Genomic DNA, 21,030 nt, shown 5'->3' on the forward strand with positions numbered 1-21,030 from the left:
ATTACTAGTGGTTTTTCCCATATTGGGTTTCCACATTAAATCCTAGTGTCATACTTATGTGAATGGTACTTAAAGTGTTTTATTGCTTAGTGCTTTACATTTTGCAAGTAGGTTACTATTGGGACAATGAATTGTAAGTTAATGTTACTATTAAGCTAATATAGAGGCTGAGCGGACTAATGAATAAATCTGAGTTGTTAAAAGTGGTTAAATTTTTATTTGGAACATTTAGACATGAGGATAACTACTTCACACTCCCTCTCATTTATTTTAAAATTATTCTAACAAACACACATATGTGTATATATATAAGTAGACACACACACACATGTTAATCTCATGGCAAGATATAATGTCAATTAGTGTCAAAACACTTAGTCATAATGGAAAGACAATAGTAACTAAGTTACTAGTCTGCAGTGTTAACCAAACTCATGAAGGAACCAAGCCAATAGTGTTAACCTAGCATGAAGAAAGAAGTGTCAACTAAGTTGCAGTGTCAACTGAGTTGATAGTTCCCACTAAGCTGTAGTGTCAACTGAGTTGATAGTTCTACCAAGCACCAATGAGAACCAAGTCAACGGAGTATTCTTGTTCCAAGATGATAATCAAGCTAGTAGAGTAGTGTGAACTAAGTCAGAAGTGTCTACTAAGTGATCAATATGAACCAAGCATCTAGTATCGATCGAGTACCAGAGTTAGCGAAGGTGAAAATGTTGCCCGAGTGTCTTTAGTATTGCTCGAGTAAGTCATTGAACCTATATTATAGCACTGAGCCAACTTGGTAATTGTTTTTGGAACTATTTATGTTGTAGCTGACCTATGATGGAATTATTTGGATGGACATAAGTATGAGGTATTTTGTTTAGCCAAAAATATTTTCATTTGTACCATGAGTTGAAGAACATTGAATAGAAGCAAATATGGAAGAGCATAATATCTAGAAGGATACAAGTAGCATAAGGAAAGGAATAGACTCATCTATCATAGTTAGGTGATCAATTTACTTCAAAGGACCTTCATCAACAATCAGAGTTGCATTTCAGAGATCAATCCATTGATTAATCCTAATAGGTGCATCAGTCCCAAATCCTTTAATAGGGTGGACCTAACAACCCTTTGTAGAAAATCCTAGTAGAGTACATACTTAATTGTATTTTATAAATCCTTTCACAAGGTGGAACTAATAGTCGATATTACTTTTAACCTAGTAGGTCACCAAAAGTGATCAATTGTAAGCCTTAATACACCAACTTTATTACTACAATAGTGAAGCATTGTGGGTGTCATCCTGACCCCAATTTTACCCTCTACTTGGAGGGTTTCTGGTTTACCAAATATTGTGTTATGGTGTTGCTACTTTATTGTTTTATGTTTCATGTATGCAAGTAGATTAGATAACATAACAAAGTAGATTAAGAGAAAGAAGTTTAAGTGGTTTCTAATTCACCCCCCTCCCCCCCAGTCACTTGGCTTGCGTTACATTTCAAAAATTAGTATCAGAGAAGGGTTCTCTTGTCATAAGTTTAGTAGCTTGAGAGGAAAGATAAAAGATGATGGAAGTATACAAGCTAGAGAAAACCATTGAAAATGAAAAGCTGGATCTACATGTGGCCATGGAACACATCAAGAAATTGAAGAATCAACTCTCTCAATCCTTGAAAAGAAGAAAAGAATTGGCAACACAAATGAATTACAATCTAAACATGGAAGAAAGAATTGAAGATATTTGTAAGAGATAAGTTCAGATGAAGCAGATACATCCATAGAAGATCTACATGGAAGAAACATTATTCTACAAGAAGTCAAAAAATTGAAAAGAGAATAGGAGATTCATTTAGTCAAGATATGTGAAGTCATGGAACAAAAGAACCAAGTTAAAAATGATAAAAATATGGTAGGAGACATAATACTACTCAACACCAAGTTAGGAGGAAAGGACAATGAAATCTACCAAATTTCACTACATCAAGCAGATATGGTAAATCAATTAAATAATACAAATCAAGAAGTCATCACTCTAAGGACAAAAAATGAAGTCTCATGAATTAACTTAGAGCAAAAAGAGAAACAAGCAAAAGAACGATGAGATCACAAGCAATCATGGATCAATTAGCTAAACTATCTCATAATAGACACAAAGAAAAAACAAGACTGGGTTAGACTAAACAAGGAGAATCATCACAACAAGGAGCTCAGAACAATAAAAGACCTACATGTAATCATTGTGGAAAGATAAGACATACTTAAAAAAAATGTTGGAGAATTGGTAAGTCAAAGTTTAATAGAAAATGTTATAGTTGTAATAAACATGGACATAGAGAAAGTGAATGCGTAGAGAAATCTAAGTTTGAAGGAAAATGTTTCAAATGGAACAAACAAGGTCATAAATCTTTAGAGTGAAAAATCAAGAAATGGAATCCTACTGAACAACTTGCTAAAGAAATCTTTGGTTGGGATTACAATACTTGGTGCAGATGTTATCTATGCAGAGAGTTTGGACACATAGGATATAATTGCATGATGGCTCACTTTAGAAAGAGAAATCCTACCAAAAGATGTTATGTATGCAAAGAACTTGGTCATCTAGCAAAGAATTGCATGAATAGAGGTAGAGTTGAAGATGAAAAGAAACAAAAGGTTGATAAGATCATAACTCAAATGAAGTAGCAATGGGTGAGGAAATCTCCAGAGAATTCAAGTGAAAATAGTGAGGTTATTGACACCTAAGGCAATGAATTGGGTGATTTGGTTAGCTATATGAAAGGAGACCCCTGGAGCTATGATAAAATTCATATTCTACATTAGTTTCAATCATCCAAGCACAAAATTTCAGATCAACATATCAGATGCACTTGGTTAGAAGGAAGTCATAGACTTTAGCGAGTTGTTAGTTCTAACCAAGTCACTCCTTAGGCCTAACTGAGTTACCTCTTAGAACTAATTGAGTGTAGATAGACTCAACCAAGTCATTAAATCAACTTAGCATGGCCAGTTAGTGTTAGCCGAGCATTCAAGGGTCGAAGACCAAACCAAGAATCTTTCACCTACCTAGGTATGGAGCATTAATGGAGCCATAAAATTGAAAAATTGATAGAAAAGAGAAATCAAAGTTTCATTTTTCACTGCAAATTTAGAGTTTTTAAAGAGCACAACATTCCTCAAGGCCACAAAGTGATTTAGAGTAAATTTGTTGAGGGAAAGTCTAAGTCGAAGCCACCACCTTCAAATCCTTCATCAACTGAATAGTATGGAAATATCTTCCAATGCAAAGGTCAAAAAGGGTTTAGAAATGTTGGTAAAAAGTTCAGATTGTATTCCTCTGAAATTCAAGCTATATGTAGAAATTTCCAAGGAGAAGGATCCACAAGGGGCACACTTATCAATCCCTCCCAAGGTACTTATCATTCATAACGTTAGATCATTTTATCACTGTTCTATACAAGAATTAGGAAATCTCAAATTGGATCATGCATGTGGTGAATTATGAAAAAATGATGTGTTGAAGACAAAAAACAAGCATCTAGAGGTCAAGGGTTTGACCCACATCATCCACATGCCAAGAAATTTTTGAGTTAAATGGATTAGGCTTGTACTAAGCCAAGTGCATGAGATTATATTTTGGCTAGAGCAGACCTATACCATTAGGAAGAAGATGATTCATAAGATAAATGGGTATCCAATGTTGGAGAAGTCAAAGGTTGCCAAAACCCTAGGATAGGAAAAATTGGTAAACCTAACCCTAGTTGAATGGAATGGTAGAGGTATAAAATTGAACAATATGACTAACATGGAAATCAAGTTTGGCATCTATCTCATAACACACAAAATCTATAGTTAAATCCATCCAAATGCCATGTGAAGCAGTGGACTTGACATACAAGGTCATGAAGAAGAACCTATCCTTTGACATCATTGAACTTGAATGTATCTAGCTGAGCATGAACATGAAGAACATTTGGGCATTTAAGAATAACTCATGTAAGTTCAGTTCACTCTCAGTCTATTTATTCTTTTATGTACAAAAATTATTTCCTTCAAAAGGAAATATTGTTTGGAGGAAGGACACCCCATTACTATATTTGGGCTTGAATTGCATTAACCACCTATTGCTAGAGTGATAGTACCACAAATTGGCTTCATTAGAAGGGTGTTAGACTTTTTTTGTTACAAACTATGGTGGCAATGGGTTCCATTGTAATCACAATAGATAAAACTATCATAACTTGGAAGAAGTCAAGGGTAAGCGTTCATCTTCATGCCATCCCAATTGTAACAATAGATTGTTGCAATTACGATGGCTCAAGCTTCTAGTCTATCATCATAATTGTGATGAACAATTTTGCAATAGTTGTATTGTGAGAGAGATGACTATCCATTAGAATAGGCCATTTCAAGTGTGATGTGTTTGTCATAGCTATGCTATGGGAGTGATGAGCATCTGTTAGAACAATCTATCATAATTGCAACAGGTAGCTGAATTATTAAAAAAAATTATTGCTTGTCCAATGAGGTCCTTTTATTTCTTTTGGTTTCTCTATTAGTTTTGAGGGATATGCTGGTGCTTTTGTTTTTGTAGAGTCGATGATGTTAGTAAGATTGGCTTAGTTTTTGCAAAAGTTCTGTCTTTGCTTGTGTGGAGTCGATGATGTTAGCAACCCATACATTGTCTATTTTATGTTGTCCAATGCAATAGATATGTCCAATTTATTTCCTGAGAGGGATTCAAGATCGATAGTAGAACAGAGGATTTATTAGAAAAGGTAAACAATAAGTATAGGGTTGGGATGCGTGGGAGTATTTGAGAATGTAAAAAGCATAGTAGATGGCAAAGTAGAATCCATGTTGCAAAAAGAGGAAGGAATAAGAAAGATAGATTTGAGAAGATTATTAGTTCTTTTTTGTAGTAGTGAAGATCGAATGGCTCCTTATGAAACCTAAACATGTTTTCTTCCATGAGTTGGCATCATTGTCTAGGTTGACAACATGGAAAACTAGTCAAATTTACTTCATCATTGTCCTTGTAACTCAAATGAATTTACCATGTACTTTGTAGCTCTGAACCTATTTTACTTATTCCTTGAGCATGTCTTTTTCTTGTAAGTCAAACAAATTTTCCATGTACTTTGCATCCATATACAACTTTTGGAAAGAGTTTTGCATTCAAAAACTATGCTTTTTAAAAATTTTATTACCATTTGTTATTATACCAATTTTAGTGTATCCATTGTATCCATTGTTTCAAATCATTTAATCTACCAAGACATTAGTTGTATTTCTTAATGTTAAAATATATTAATATTTTGGTGCTCAAATTTAAAGTGGAAGACTAGCTTCCCTACTCATTTACTTTCCCTTCACACCATGGATACAATTAAAGAAGGGGCTAGTTTCAATTTTTATGCATCCTTAATGGGTCTTGTCACATCTAAATCGATAAGAAGAGAAGAATTTGGTAGCTCACTTGTCAGCTCTGATCCACATTTTTTACATTAATTATTTGATATGGTAGCACTTATTGTATGCCATGGATGATGTCAAGCTCACCCAACTTCCAAGCACACAAGGACTAACTCCTATCATTGAAGGTTCTAGATCTATAAGTGGACCTACTAAGAATGTGATGAGACAAGTATCATGGTGAAAATTTGTTGATAGGAAGTAGATCTGTAACTATAGTTGAACCCAATCAATAATAACTTTAATTCAGTCCCCTGCTATTGATGTTGTTACTAGGCAGAACTTGGCATTGTAAGCATGAATCTACAATAGAGGGTCAACTACTAAATATAAAAAACACAAATGACTTAACCAAAACTAGCCCAACTCATGAATCTACATTGCCACAAAATAATTATCTTCTCATGTTCATGTTTTGCATCTTTTGTATAGGTTGTGATTTCAAGAGCATCTACATTAGAAAGGCATTTGATATGAACTAACATAACAGACATTTTGGAAGAAGACCATATTTTTATTTCATTATTTTTGAAGGAATTTCAAAGGTCATATTATGGGAAATGAAAGAGAATATTGTCATCCCTCTTTGTCTCACAAACATTTTAACTTCTATAAAATGTAGCTTTTCATGGCATTAAGAAGCAACAACCATTGACAACAAGGTTGGAGAGAGAGATTACAAATTTATCTAGTGAGTTTCATAAGGAATAGTGTATGAAATCAACTTGTGAGGAGAAGAGAAAAAGAGGAAGAAAAAGTATTTTGCAAGTGTGTTGTAGATTTTCAAGATAACCACAATATAATTTTTTAGATTAGGAGCTTCTAGATTCATCACTAGATTCAATTTATACATTTCACTGTAGAAAAGTTGAATTTGGGTGATCAAACCATGATAAGACTAAGAAGTTCCAATCTAATTAAAAGTGTATCAAGAAATGAAAAATATCTCTCTAATCCTAATCTACAAAAACTTGTGTTATCAATTCATTGCAAAATGATGAAAAGTAAAGAACCTGAAAAATGTTTTTTGAAGGCTTTCACATATATCACCCTTTTTTATGATTCTTAGCTTTCATAACTTGATGTAGAAAATTGGCACAAAAATTAGACACAACTTTACCTGCACAATAAATCATGTTAGAAAAAAGTTCCTCCAAGAAATCTAAATGAAGCCTAGTGAGGAGACGATATTAAAAAAGAAGAAAATTTGCAAACAATTTTGATATATAGAAGCAATATAATTTTGAAATAAGAATTAAAATTCTTGTTTATGACTCAAGAATTTTTTTCCTAAAAAAATAGATTACTTGATTTTAAAAACATTGTGGAAATTGTTAATTGTAATAGGATAAGGTGCATTGTTTCCAAATCTAACTACTCCATAATAACTATTAAACTCAACATGTTTATGTATATCTCCAGTAATTTGATGATAGTATCCACTATCTATAATCCAATCATACTTTCTATTTTATACATGTGATACTAAATATTTCTCTTGATTTACTTCTTTTCTAGGGATTTCTTCTTTAATAGCAAAAAATCTAATTTCATCATCTTCATCATCACTTTTTAGGAAAATTATCATATTAAAATCAAATCCATGATCTTCATCAACAAAGAAACAATATTTTTTAATCTTTGTGTTATATTATTTCTTAGGTTTTGTCTTATTTTCTCTCTTAGGACACTGGAAGGAAAAATGACCAATTTCTTTATAAGCCTAACAAGAAAAAGATTTATTACCTTTAGGTTCTCTCCTCATAAGTAATGCAATTTCTTCATCAATATTCTTGCCTTCTTCTTTCTTAGCTACCCATTCTATAGCATAATTTTGACTTGTTCTTGCACTCTTGGTTAATGTAGCTTTTTCTTTCTATAAGCAAAAAGAAGTCTTTGTCTTGGTTACTCCTTGTTGCCATTTCAATCTTTGCTCAAATGCTTGAAACTTCCCAAGAAGTATATCCTTGGTAATGTTAGGTGTGATAAGAATAATTTCCTCAATAGTTTGTACATCATTCTCATAGGTAGGTGGCAAAGATTTTAGAATCTTCCACACAACATCATATTGAGTAAAAATTCCATCACAACTCTTAATTCCTAGAACAATCTTAGATATCCTAGAAAAATATCCCCTAACTAATTTATCTTCTTGCATCTTAGTGCTATCAAACCTATCTTTCCAATTCTGATGTTTAGATTCTATGCCACCTTAAAGAATACTTTGTAACTTAATCCAAATTGGATGTGCAAGTTGTAAGAGTTTTACCTCAACATATTTTAATTCTGGAAGAGTTGAAAACTATTGATCTCTAAGCCTATGTGGCCAATTAGTGTCCCAACACTTAGTCATTTGCAATTCATTTATTAGGAAATATTAAAAGGTCATCACTATGACCAAGTTATCTAGTTATGAATGAACATACAACACTTATACCGAGTGAGATAGTGATTGTCAAGCATTTAGTAGAGATGAAGAAGATATGTGATCTGAGGAATATAGTATGAGACGAGCAATATAATGAAGATTGAGCATATTGAAATGTTATTAAGAGCCAAGAAAATAGACATATAGTGCAATGCCTACCACTTGGGATCCAAAAGAAATAACCTAAAGTTCTACTAAGTTTTTCAACATTTTTTTTTTAAAACAAGAAAGATAAAACATACACATCAAAGACATAGTAGCAGAAGCACTAACATACAATCATCTATAAGCATACATAATAGGTTACATTCCTTAAGGATCCCACGACGTTGAATCATATTTAAATTTAATTAATACTAAGTCCATCAATTACCACATCCATATGAAAGAATAATTATAAAGTCCAATGTCCTTTTAAATAATATACATTTGTTCCAAATGCCTCTTGGCAAATGAAATTTAGAATGCTTAATCATCCACTATACATGTCACAGGATATGAAAAGTTAAAAGAATATACATTTATAAAAATAAAATTAAATCACCCTCCTCGGATCCATGATACAAAGTACAATAAAATAAATGAAACCATCCACCATACATGATATATCCATCCATCATAAAAGATATAAACATCCATCATGAAATATATCCATCCATCATAATGATATATAGAAAGAATGAAAGGAAATGTAGACAAAGAAAGCTCCAACCATGATGACTATAGATGGATCTCAATGGTAAGAGTAAAAAGCACTACCACCCGACTGTATGGAACCTAAATGGCCCACTCCCACTGCGTTGAGGAGATAGTCTCAAGTCCCAAATAGGATATCAAACCAAATATAAAAAATACTCTCTAAGTCTAGGAAATCCTAAAAGTATTCTATCTCAAAGGTTCCAAGATAGGTCGACATCTATACCCAGAGGCACACAAGATACTTAGGAAACCTACTATGTAAGCAGGCAAGTGTCATCACACAGATCATGCTAGAGTTACCCTGGTAGTCTCTCAGGACCCCAGCTCCCTAGTAATCCCTATGCGGCCACTAGTATCCTCATACTGACAAGGCATACTACAAATGCAAGGTCACAACCAAGCATTCTCTCTACTCGCATCCTAGTCTATACTAGCACTCGAGGCATGGGTGAGAACATTCAAAGATTCTTATTAGGTTCATTTTAATCTCATTTAGTGTAGTGTTTTCACTTGTTAAACAAATTGAAATGGGTTAACTTGATAGCCACTTAGGGCCTTGACCCCCATTGCAAGCCACTTCTCGACATTACATATAGATAATCTACCCTAAGCTCATAAAATCACAAATCAAAGAATCATAGTAAAACACCTCAGTCCTATACAAGTGACTGGAAAGAATCATAGATAAATCACAATATCCATTAGTTCTCAACGAGAAACCAGAAAGTATCACAATAATAGTGATCAAAGACTCAAATGGTTAAGTCAAATATATCATAGCACTTATCTTGCTATCCCACAATAACAATGAAAACTAGTACACAACAAATATAATCACACTCATCATAGAGAATATCAACACATTACCATAGTTCAGTAAAAATAATCAAGATCGAGTCAGCATACTTTCACACTCATAGAACTCCCAAGCCTTTGGTAGACATCCTAGAACTGGTCAATAATTTAGTCAACCCCATACCCCAAAAATAGACATCACACCGAAAACAAGGTGTAAGTTTCATGTTTTAGTTTGTCTTGAAAATACATGGTTGAGTTAAATATAGGGTTTCAGTTTTCTTTTCAATGTATGCCTTAAGTAAAAAGATTCTTCGATTACCCTATAGTTTAACTCATTCATTTAATCAATTCAAATATAGAATTACCCATTATATTTTAAGTCAATTACTAAAATATTCTAAGGATAATCATATATATTTTATCTTTTTAAAGGATCATTTAAGATATTCCTCATTGAATTTCAATAAAAATAATTGCAATTTAGTAAAGTCAAAATTAAATAATTTCCACCTAATTATCTAATTTTCATTATTAAATAAATAAATAAAATTATATTTAATCGAATTAATAACGATATAATTAACATTTAATTAATTATTAAAAACTAAAATTATTAATAAATATTATTAATAAAATAATATTTAAAAATTAATAATTAAATATTAATTAGAACATTATATAAAATTATATATATATATATATGTATATGTATACATAGATATATGTATATATATACATATATATATACATATATATATACATATACATATACATATATATATACATATACATATACATATATATATACATATACATATACATATATATATACATATACATATACATATATATATACATATACATATATATATATATATACATATACATATATATATATATGTATATGTATATGTATATATATATGTATATGTATATGCATATGTATATGTATATGTATATGTATATATACATATATATATGTATATGTATATTATATGTATATGTATATATATATATACATATATATATGTATATATACATATATATACATATATATATGTATATATATATACATATATATATGTATATATACATATATATATACATATATATATGTATATATATATACATATATATATACATATATATATGTATATATATATACATATATATATACATATATATATGTATATATATATACATATATATAAAACAAGGTTTAAAGCCCGCTAGCTTTTAATATAGCCTGTGGTATATATATATATATATATATATATATATATATATATATATATATATATATATATATATATATATATATATATATATATATACATGTATACATGTATACATGTATATATGTATATACATGTATACATGTATATGTATATATGTATACATGTATGTATACATGTATGTATACATGTATGTATACATGTATGTATACATGTATGTATATATATATATATATATATATATATATATATATATATATATATATATATATATATATAAAACAAGGTTTAAAGCCCGCTAGCTTTTAATATAGCCTGCGGTTGCCATAGAGGCCTGCGGCCGTGGTAGTACTCTGTACTGCCGCTATCGTAGTTTTTGTGGTTAGTGATAGTAGAGTTGCTGACAGGTAAGTGAGAGGTGGTTATATTTTTAATTTTTTTAATGCATGTATAAATAATGTTTTTTCATTAAAACATTTCAAAAAAATTAATTTATTTTAAATTAATTTTGTAATTAATAATAAATAAATTAAAAAAATGTATTTAAAATATTTTTTTTATCACAATCTCAGCATTAATTTGATTGGGAATTTATAGCGAACCCACCAAATTATTTATTTGTTTTAAAAAAATTTCCCATTTTAATTCAAACCCTTCCCTGATTAATTTTCCCATTTTTAAATCTATTGAAAGAAAGATTATATTGATCAATTAAAAAATGTTTCATGTATAGAAGAATTAACAAAAGTACTAGAAACTCTTAACATGATACATTCGTTGCAAGAATTATCTAGATAACCATTTAACAGACATGATGAAGACATGAAAGAACAGAGCATTTTTTAAATATGCGAAAATCACAAGTGTCTACCTAGACACTTATGCTAATTACTATGCCCAAGAAAATTGTAGAGAAATTCCTCCTCTTAGAACCTTCTCCTTTCTAAAAATTCCTTCCTTCTCCAAAATTTGCGTCCTTTGAAAATGAACCCCCAAGTTGTGATATGGAGTTCTCTCCCAAAAATTGGGGCACTAATTGTGCGTTCACCTAAGAGAACTCCTTGCTCAATAGACTCCAACTCTAAATTAACTTTTCTTTATCTCTTCTTTTTCTTTTCCTATGCATGTTTATTGAATTATTAATTAACTCTATTTAATTTTTACTTGACTTCTCTTTTACTTAATTTATTAAATTTAATTTCATGCATGCATCATGCAATCATAAAACTTTAATCAATTAATTTCTTTTCCACTTCTTAATTTATTTTTGAACGTTTAATTCATAAAATATTTATTAACTTAAATAATAATATTATTTAGCATTTATTAAAAATGAACTCTAAATATATATTATTATTAAATTAAATAAATATTATCACGTTCTAAATTTATTCTTATAACTTTTATCTTCAAATTTAATTCTTTTTATTTATTTAATTTAATAATTAATTAAATATTAAAATCTATTAATAACTTTCCATTAAATTAAACCATTAATTTAATCTTTTAATTAGACTTAATTAATAGAAAATTTCACCAAAGATTCATAAAATAAAATACATAAACCCATCATAGCAAAATACATACAAAATCAAACTAAAGGGTTATAATCATGAATTAACATCATTCGATGCATTCAGAGGGTAGTCAACTTAGATGCTTATCCTAAATTTCTAAGACAAATGGCTTAAAGGTTTAGGATTTGGACTTAAGAATTTATCTCCCCTCTCTTACCATTGAGATGATGCGATAGGGTACGCTCATCTTGGCAATTCAAGGAAGTTGATACCTAGTACCTGCAATCTGCATAAAATCTATGCATGTACAAACACAATATTCTAAACTAAACAAGCAATGGTAGCAAGTGGTGCATCATGTAGATCTTGACTAGTAGGTGACTATGACTCCCTTCCTTAACCACATCAGAAATGTCATACATAAAGAAAATATACACGCACACCATACACATGCAGTATGGGGTAAGTATCCATAAGAAAATACATATGATAATCCATCTAACTAATCATCATCAATAACTTAAAACATTGTAATAATCAACATTCATACATGAGGTATAGAGTACCAAGTAATCTCATCATAAAATCAATTGAATCTGAAACAATATCTAATAATCTCAAAATAATGCTACTAATCATCAAGCATAAAACTGACTTGAAAGAGTTTGGAAAAAATAACAAAATGCAAACTAGGGGTAGGAACTACATATAGAAGCTGAGTAAGAGCATGAATGTTCAAGCATGACCAAGTGTTAGAACATTCAAATGCCAAGTAATTTAGTTTTGATATACGAGTTTGTAATGGCACAAACTCATATATATCATTTTGGCCAACATTTCTATGACATTCAATATTTGTAGAGCTAGAAAATATGTTGATTACACATCATCATAGAAGCTAGAGATCCTTAGGAGTACAATTCAACCAATCAGAAAAAAGGATGTAAATGGAAAAAGATGATGAAGTTTAAGTCATCGATCAAGATCTAAAAACTTCACATAATGAATATTTAAGGAGGATTCTAAACCTAGAATTGAGAACAATAAAAAAATGTAAGAGACATGTGCATGTAAAGGAGTGAAGAGAGGTTTCAAAGGAAGATCTAGTATAGAGAAATCAGAGCAATGAAGGACTAAACAAATTTATTAGATTAGGAGAATCGGATTAGAGATAAAGGAAAGAGGAGACCCAAGATCATCTTGTAGAGAAAACCAAGGCTAAGGTATTGAATCAATTATTTTTGTAATTGAGACATGGTAAATCTCTTAATAGAGTGGTCTTAACAGGCCTATGTAAATCTCCTAAACATAGTCCTTTGTGAGTGTAAACTCCTTTAACAAGGTGAGACCTAATACTCTCTTAAGCTTTTAACAATACATACCCTTCATAGGGTAGATCATATCTTATGGCCAAACATTGTAACTTTAACTGGTTAATTTTATTGTTGCAATAGCAAAGACTTGTGGGTTTCATACCCACCCCAATTTTACCTTCATCTTGAAGAGTTTCTAGGAAACCAAATCATTGTGTTATAAGTTGAACTTTTATGGATGTGATGTATTACATTTATGTTTCAAAATTACAATTTTATTGATAGATCTATGAAATGATTTGGATATAAATTAAAGAAATTATTTTTATGATAAAAGTATAAGATCCTGATTCACACCCCCCAACCTGACTTACTATCTTGTTTCCTATATACTTATTCCAACAATTGGTGTCAGAGCTAGTTCTCTTGTCAGAAAGCCTAACAAATTGAGAGGATAAGATCATTGAGATGGAAGTGTATAAGTTGGGAAAGGTCATTGAGAATCAGATGATTTAAATCTAGATCAAGTTGTGAGAATTGGAAACAACAAGAGAGGAGTTAAGGAAATCCCTAAAGAGAAGAAGAGAGATGGTTATACATCTTTATGAAAATCAATATGTAGAAGTTGAAACAGAAGGACTACTAGATAATGGAAATACTGGTAACAAAGATGAGGCAAACAAAATTGCTTGAAAAAGAATAGTGCCCTAGTGAAGGAAGTAAAAGATGTCAAAACAAAACAAAAAATTCAATCAATTACACTTTTTGAAGCTATTGAACAAAGGAAGAAATCAATGGAAGATAAGCTCATGGATGAAGAAGAAAAAAGACAGATAGCTAGTAGACTTGAAGAAATATCATTTAAATTTAGAAGCTTATAAACAACCAGCTTGACATGATAAATCAAAAGGTAATTGCAAATCAAGAAGAAAATGGAAAGGATGTGGAGATAAAAAATCTAAAGTTACAGAATGAGCAATTGAAAAATGAGTTAATGCATGAAAAGAAACTCATGGAGATGATGAACAAACCAAATGAAGTAATCAAGTATTTTGAAGATATGATGAAGTCACCCAGAGAAAAAGACACCTCTAGACTTGGATATAATAAATATACAACTACTTAAAAAGGAGAATCATCCTAAAGTGGAGAACAAAGGAATGAAAAATCAAAAGGAAAAACTACATGTTATCATTGTTGGAAAATTGGACACAACCAACATTTGTAGAAGCAAAAATGGTAAAAAAATCCCTAAACTTAAGCCAAGTGATAATTGTCTAAATTATAAGAAACTAGGACATCAAAAACATGAATGCAAATCAAAGAACAATGACTCAACTGGAAAGGTATCTAGATTCCAAGGACATTGATATAGCCATAAAAAATATGGACATAAAGCTTATGAGTGAAAACTTAAAAAGAAGTTACACTGGTCACCTAGGAAACAAAACCATTCAACAAAGAAAGGAAACTCCTACAATTGGGATTATAACACATGGTATAGTTGTTACTATTGTGGAGAGTATGGAAACATTCCAAATAATTGCATCAAGACACATTTCAGAGGAAATTATAAGAAATGACTAAATGGAGAGATAGTATGCTTCAATTGTCTCAAAATTGGACACATCAGTAAGAACTGCAAAACCAAGACACCAACACTAGCATCAAGCAATGTAAATGACAACTAAAAGGAAAGAATACATGGATAGAGATAGTAAGAGTTGGAAGCAACAAAGTATAAGATGCTATGATTATCCAATGTAATGGAGCATGTGATCACACCACATCTAACTAAAGAAAGAAGGTATGTAGGAATTGTATGCTTAAAGATATATTGTACATCAGTTCCTAGCATAAAAATAATGCAAAGCCATATCTACATAAATTAAGATGCATTGAGAACTATTAAAATTAAGAAAGCAGTAAGTAGTGAGCATCGGTGGGATAGTCTATATTGACTAAGCCTTGCGGTATAGACCAAGTGATCAAAGAAAGTTTTCTTACTAATTGAGTGTAATGGTTATGACTGAGTGAATAACCTTGGCTGAACTAAAGTGTAGATTAAGCTACCCACCATACACTTTGAGTACAAAGACATTATTTTCATACCAAAAATGAAAAATTAAAGGTATTTATCGAATTTGTACATTTATTTTTTCTCCTAAGTGATCAAAGAGCTCACGAGAATATTAAAAGGTGGTAGAAGTGATTTCAATGACCAAAGAAAAGAATATTAGGAAGTTATCAAAAAATTTATGAAGTGAAGTAAGTATTACTCTCATTACCAAGTAAGGTATTTAGTGAAAAGATTTATTGAAAACCCTAGTTCATACTGGTGTCTAGTAGTGAAATGGTAAAGGATAGCAGTATTCAAATAATTAGGAATGATCTAAAACCTCCACCAAATTTCATAAATTCAGTTAACATTAAAACCCCTATTAGTGATATTGGAGCCTTGTCATCAATTCCACCTTGAGTCTTGACTATTCAAGATATTAGATCATGTTATAGATGCAAGATTGGAGATATTAGAGATTTTGAAATAAGAGCATCATATGATGAGCTATGCGTTGATGGAATTGTGAAACATGAATTCAAGATCATTGTTGACATGGGGCCTATCCGTGCCCTAGGTTATCCTAAAGTTTTCAAGATCGAATGGATCATGATTGTGCTTAGCCAAGTGCATAACATGAAAATATGGTTGGAAGGGGGACCAATAAAGATAAAAAAGGAAACCATTCAAAGGGTAATTGGGTACCCTACATTGGATTACCTAAAGAGCATAAGGAGTGTAACCAAGAATGAGATTGAGAACTTGACCAAGGCAAAGTGAAATGGTAATGTAATTTCAATAGACAATATTGGGGATCCACAAATTGAATTTGTTGTTCATCTGATTTCAAAAAAGTTCTATCAATTGAGAATATTGAATAATGCACCTTGCATAGTAGCTGATTTGGGCTAAAAAATTGTGAAGCAAGATTATTCATATGACCTTTCCAAGCTATAGTTTCATCAACTCATAGAGAACTTAGAAGAAATAAGGAAAGTGAAGAACTCATCTTGTAAATTTGGCTCCTTGGTAGTCTATATATTTTTCTATGAACAAATTTTTTTCCTACCATTAGAAGGATTGGATGGGATAGAAATAGGACTACTGCAGAACAATTAAATGACCTGATAGATAGATTGGGAGAAAATCTACATTTAGTAACAGACAACTATTTTGAAGATTTTAAAGCTAAAATGAAGAACAAGATGAGGATTCCAAAGTCTCTTGTAGAAAAATATTATGATGAAATATGTTTTTTAGTAGACATAGATTTTGTGTATACATAGATACTATTACCAAGGGTATCATGGCTGAGGCCAATACCCTATAAGGTAAATGTAGATGATATTATGGTTGTAGTGACTACACTATTGGTAGAAGATATTGATGTTAGTATAGAGTAGTTTGGAACATACAAAACTATTATTGCCAAGCTAACTATAGATGCCAACACACCTAAGGAAGACAAGAAAAGGAAAAGAAAAGTTTCCAAGGCTAGTAGGATGGAACAAGGAGAAGGGTTTGGACAACCCTCAAAGGCTAAGAAAGGCAAAGGAAAAGAGCTTGTAGTTGTGAAGCCAAAGGCCACTAGGAAGAAAAAATTTGTAATAATTGAACCTAAGGTGAAGGAAGACCTTCATAAAAACATGCAAGAAATGGTGACACCACCAAGGCCAAAAGGAAAGGTGATCATCACCAAAAGAAGGTCAGCCCAACCTTCTATAGAGATATTAATAGGAAGTCCATTAAAGAAAAGGAAGCAGGTAGACGTGCAAGTCAAACCAATAAGGAAAGTAATTGTTACACAAGAGGAGGAGAAATATGAAGAAAATATGGATTCTGATGAGACAAAAAAACTACAAGTAGTGAACATACTCCCTCCAATGGCTGTAGATTAGATATGTGAAAAATTGAAAGAATCAAATAGTATTATGGAACTCAAAAGTTTGAAGTATGATTATATAGGAAATGATTATCAAGTCAAAATATAAGGCACAATGATTGATATGTTGATCAAATTTAGACACACACCCATGGAATTAGGACTGAAGATCCAATAAGAGTGTACAATAGAGTGGATGCCAAGTGGAAATGGGCATTTTCCATTGAAAAGAAAAATAAGAGAAACAACATTGGCACAAGTTATGCAAGATTTGGGAATGATATACATATCTATATCCCTTAAAGATTTTGTTAATAAGTTTATGCTGAGGGACATGCATATAAAATTTTGAAGAGTAAATCTCCTTAAATTGAGCAAGACAACATAAGAGTATGGAAAGACGAATTTGGAGTGCTTACTCCTATAGTAGAGGAGAGGGAAGGATGAGATGCTATAGAATTTGAAGATGATTATAAGAAAGAATTGGCCAAGATGGTAGCAAAAATTGAAGATCTTTTCAGAGTACATGAACAAAAGGACACTGTCACAATTGAGGATGACTTTGACACCCTCTACCTAATCTTAATATAACATCTAAAGAGAAAATTCAAAGTTTGATGAAGGACTCAAGAAAACTCTATACAAACCCAAATTTGTTACATATAGTTTAATATCCAATGCTTGAAGCCAAGAAGACTGATGATACTATAGTTACACTAGTTATGGATGCCATAAGTGTTGAACAACTTGGTAAGGCATTCATTATATATACACCACCAATATGTATGAAATTTTTGAACAAGGATATAAATTTTAAGAAAGATTCATACACCCAAACAATAGAGGATGAAGTCACACTGAAAGAGAAAGAGACCACTCAATCTCTCATTCAATTTATGAGTGCAAAGGCTAATGAACCTACACATGTGACACCTATGCAACAGGTGATATCAACACCAATACAACAACCAAAGGAGAGATCAAGTGAAAAGGGGAAACAATTGAAACTATCACTGTTGAGTGATACACCCTTTAGATCTCAAAATATGACTCATGCAGAGGAGATGATGATGAGTTAGTGAATCTTGATGAGGTAATTACATTACCTAAATATGATTTGAATAATCTTACACTAGAGAAAATGCAAGAATTGCAAGTCTTGTTGAGTAATAAGGAAAAATAAGAATAGCTAAAAATGGAGTAGTAGAGAAGACAGGTATTACATATGATCAAATATATTTTCATAGATGCATTTGGAATTATAGATTAAAACCATCAGCATCCAATTTTGGACCAGCTAGTATATGTGGTTGACAGAATTTAGACAGATGATATAGAGACAATGAGAAGTTGTTACAATGGTCTAAAAGGAGAATGGAGCATGAAGTGTTACAAAAAATCTCACATGAACTTAAATAGAGACAAGTCGAGCTTTCTACATCTATTGCACAATTGGAAACAATTTTGAATACTTTCTATTCCTTATATGTCAAATTGTGTGATATAGATTTCTTTACAACAGATACTTCATGCTCATTAGACCTATTGCATGCAAGCATGAAAGCTAATGTTCATTCATTGGGAAAGAATGAGAGTTCAAGCTTATTTTCTTACAATGAACTTACATTCAATTAGACAAGGTTAGCCAAGCTCACAACAAAAGATGTAGTGATAAGGCATAAGTTGGCATAGATTCAACATCAACTATTGATAGATATAGAGACAATTCAAAAGTTAATCTCTGTTGCTATATATATTTTTAAGAAAGAGAATTTTTTTAGACATTGTAGCTTTTATTGACCTAGTTTCCATGCTAGAGATTCATTTTCAGCTTTTGGAAAAAGGTACAAGAAAGATGGAATATTGGCTATGCCAACATTTAGGCAAGTCATACATAGTTGTTTGAGAAGTATCAACTCACCCCAATAGCCCCAAGTTCCATTAGTGACAAAAACGAGGGGGAATGATGAGAAAGGATGAAAGAACAAAGGGGGAGATAAGAATTAATGACTAAACATAATTAAAAAAATTGGTCTCATAGAGGAGAATGCATTTTGAATGAAATGATTTAAAGACAAAGTACTTTTTCCACTAATGTCAACGGCGGGGGGGAAGATTTTTGATCTCTAAGCCTATGTTACCGATTAGTCTCCCAACACTTAGTCATTTGTAAGTAATTTACTAGGGAAGATTTCAAGGTCATCATTGTGATCAAGTTGTCTAGTAATGACCAAGTATACAACACTTTTACTTAGTGAGATAGTGATTGTCGAGTATTCAGTAGAGACTGAGAAGATATGCGAGCCAAGGAATATAGTATGACCCGAGCAATATAATAATGAACGAGCATATTAAAATGTTATTAAGAGCTAAGAAAATAGACATATAGAGGTCGAGTAACATCATGGAGGCTTATGCATGACTAAGCATTAGAACATTCAAGTGATGAGTAATTTAGTTTTGATATTTGCATTTGTAATGACACAAACACATATATAAACCATTGGCTGAAATTTCTATAACATTTAATATTTGTAGAGCTATAACAGATATTGATTACATGTCATTATAGAAGATAATGATCCCTAGGTGTATAATACAACCAATCAACAAAAGGGATGTAAACAAAAAAAGATGATAAAGTTTAAGCCATTGATCAAGATCTAGAAACTTCACATAACAACTATTTAAGGAGGATTCTAATCCTAGAATCAAGAACAATGAAAAGTGTAAGGGGGCTACACATATGATGGAGTGAAGCAAAGTGAAGTTTTAGAGGTAGATCTAGAAGAGAGAAATTAGAGCAATGAAGGAATGATCAAATTTATTACATTAGGAGAATCAAGTCAGAGATAAAGGAAAGAGGATAACCTAAAATTAGCTTGTAGAGAAAAATGAGGGTCAGGTATCGAATCAGTTATTTTTTAAATGAGACAGGGTAAGTCTCTTAATAGATTGGTCCTAATAGTCCTATGTGAATATCCTAACATAGTCCTTACTTTATTGTGAGTGTAAAATAATCTAACAAACATTGTCAAACATTGTAACCTTAACTAGTTAACTTTATTATTACAATAGTGAAGATTTATGGGTTTCATCCCTACCCTAGTTTTACCTTCATCTTGAAGAGTTTCTGGGTAACCAAATAATTGTGTTATGTGTTGAACTTTTATGGACTTCGTGAAGTTTTGATACACGGTGTCCATTGTCATTACTTAGCATCGTCATGTCTACCGAGTCTCCAATGTTCATCGAGTTTGAAGCTATGTTGAGTGGCTAGTATGGACTGAGCCTCTACTTCTACGAAATGCATGATGATGCCAAGTAATGCAGTGGATGTCGAGTATCAAAAGGTCACCAAGTTAGCTATTCAAAACCTGAGTTTCTACATTTGGGTTGATTCAGTAATATTTGTGTTGACTTATGTTTTGGCTGACCTTGTAAATATGAGAATTGGAATGGTATATATGTAATGTAGTGTATCATTCTTCAATATGATGATGTGAAGTAATGTTTTGAGAAGAGTGAATTCAAATCAACAACTGAGCAGAGTATTCAAAAAGGTCTATAAGGAGTAGTCAAGTGACATCTTTCACAAGAGGTGACCAACATTTCAAGGATCTAATCAACAATCAAGTT

Source organism: Cupressus sempervirens, chromosome 9 (genome assembly GCF_028749045.1).
Source record: "Cupressus sempervirens isolate cs-2001-9-10 chromosome 9, ASM2874904v1, whole genome shotgun sequence".
Lineage (NCBI taxonomy): Eukaryota > Viridiplantae > Streptophyta > Pinopsida > Cupressales > Cupressaceae > Cupressus > Cupressus sempervirens.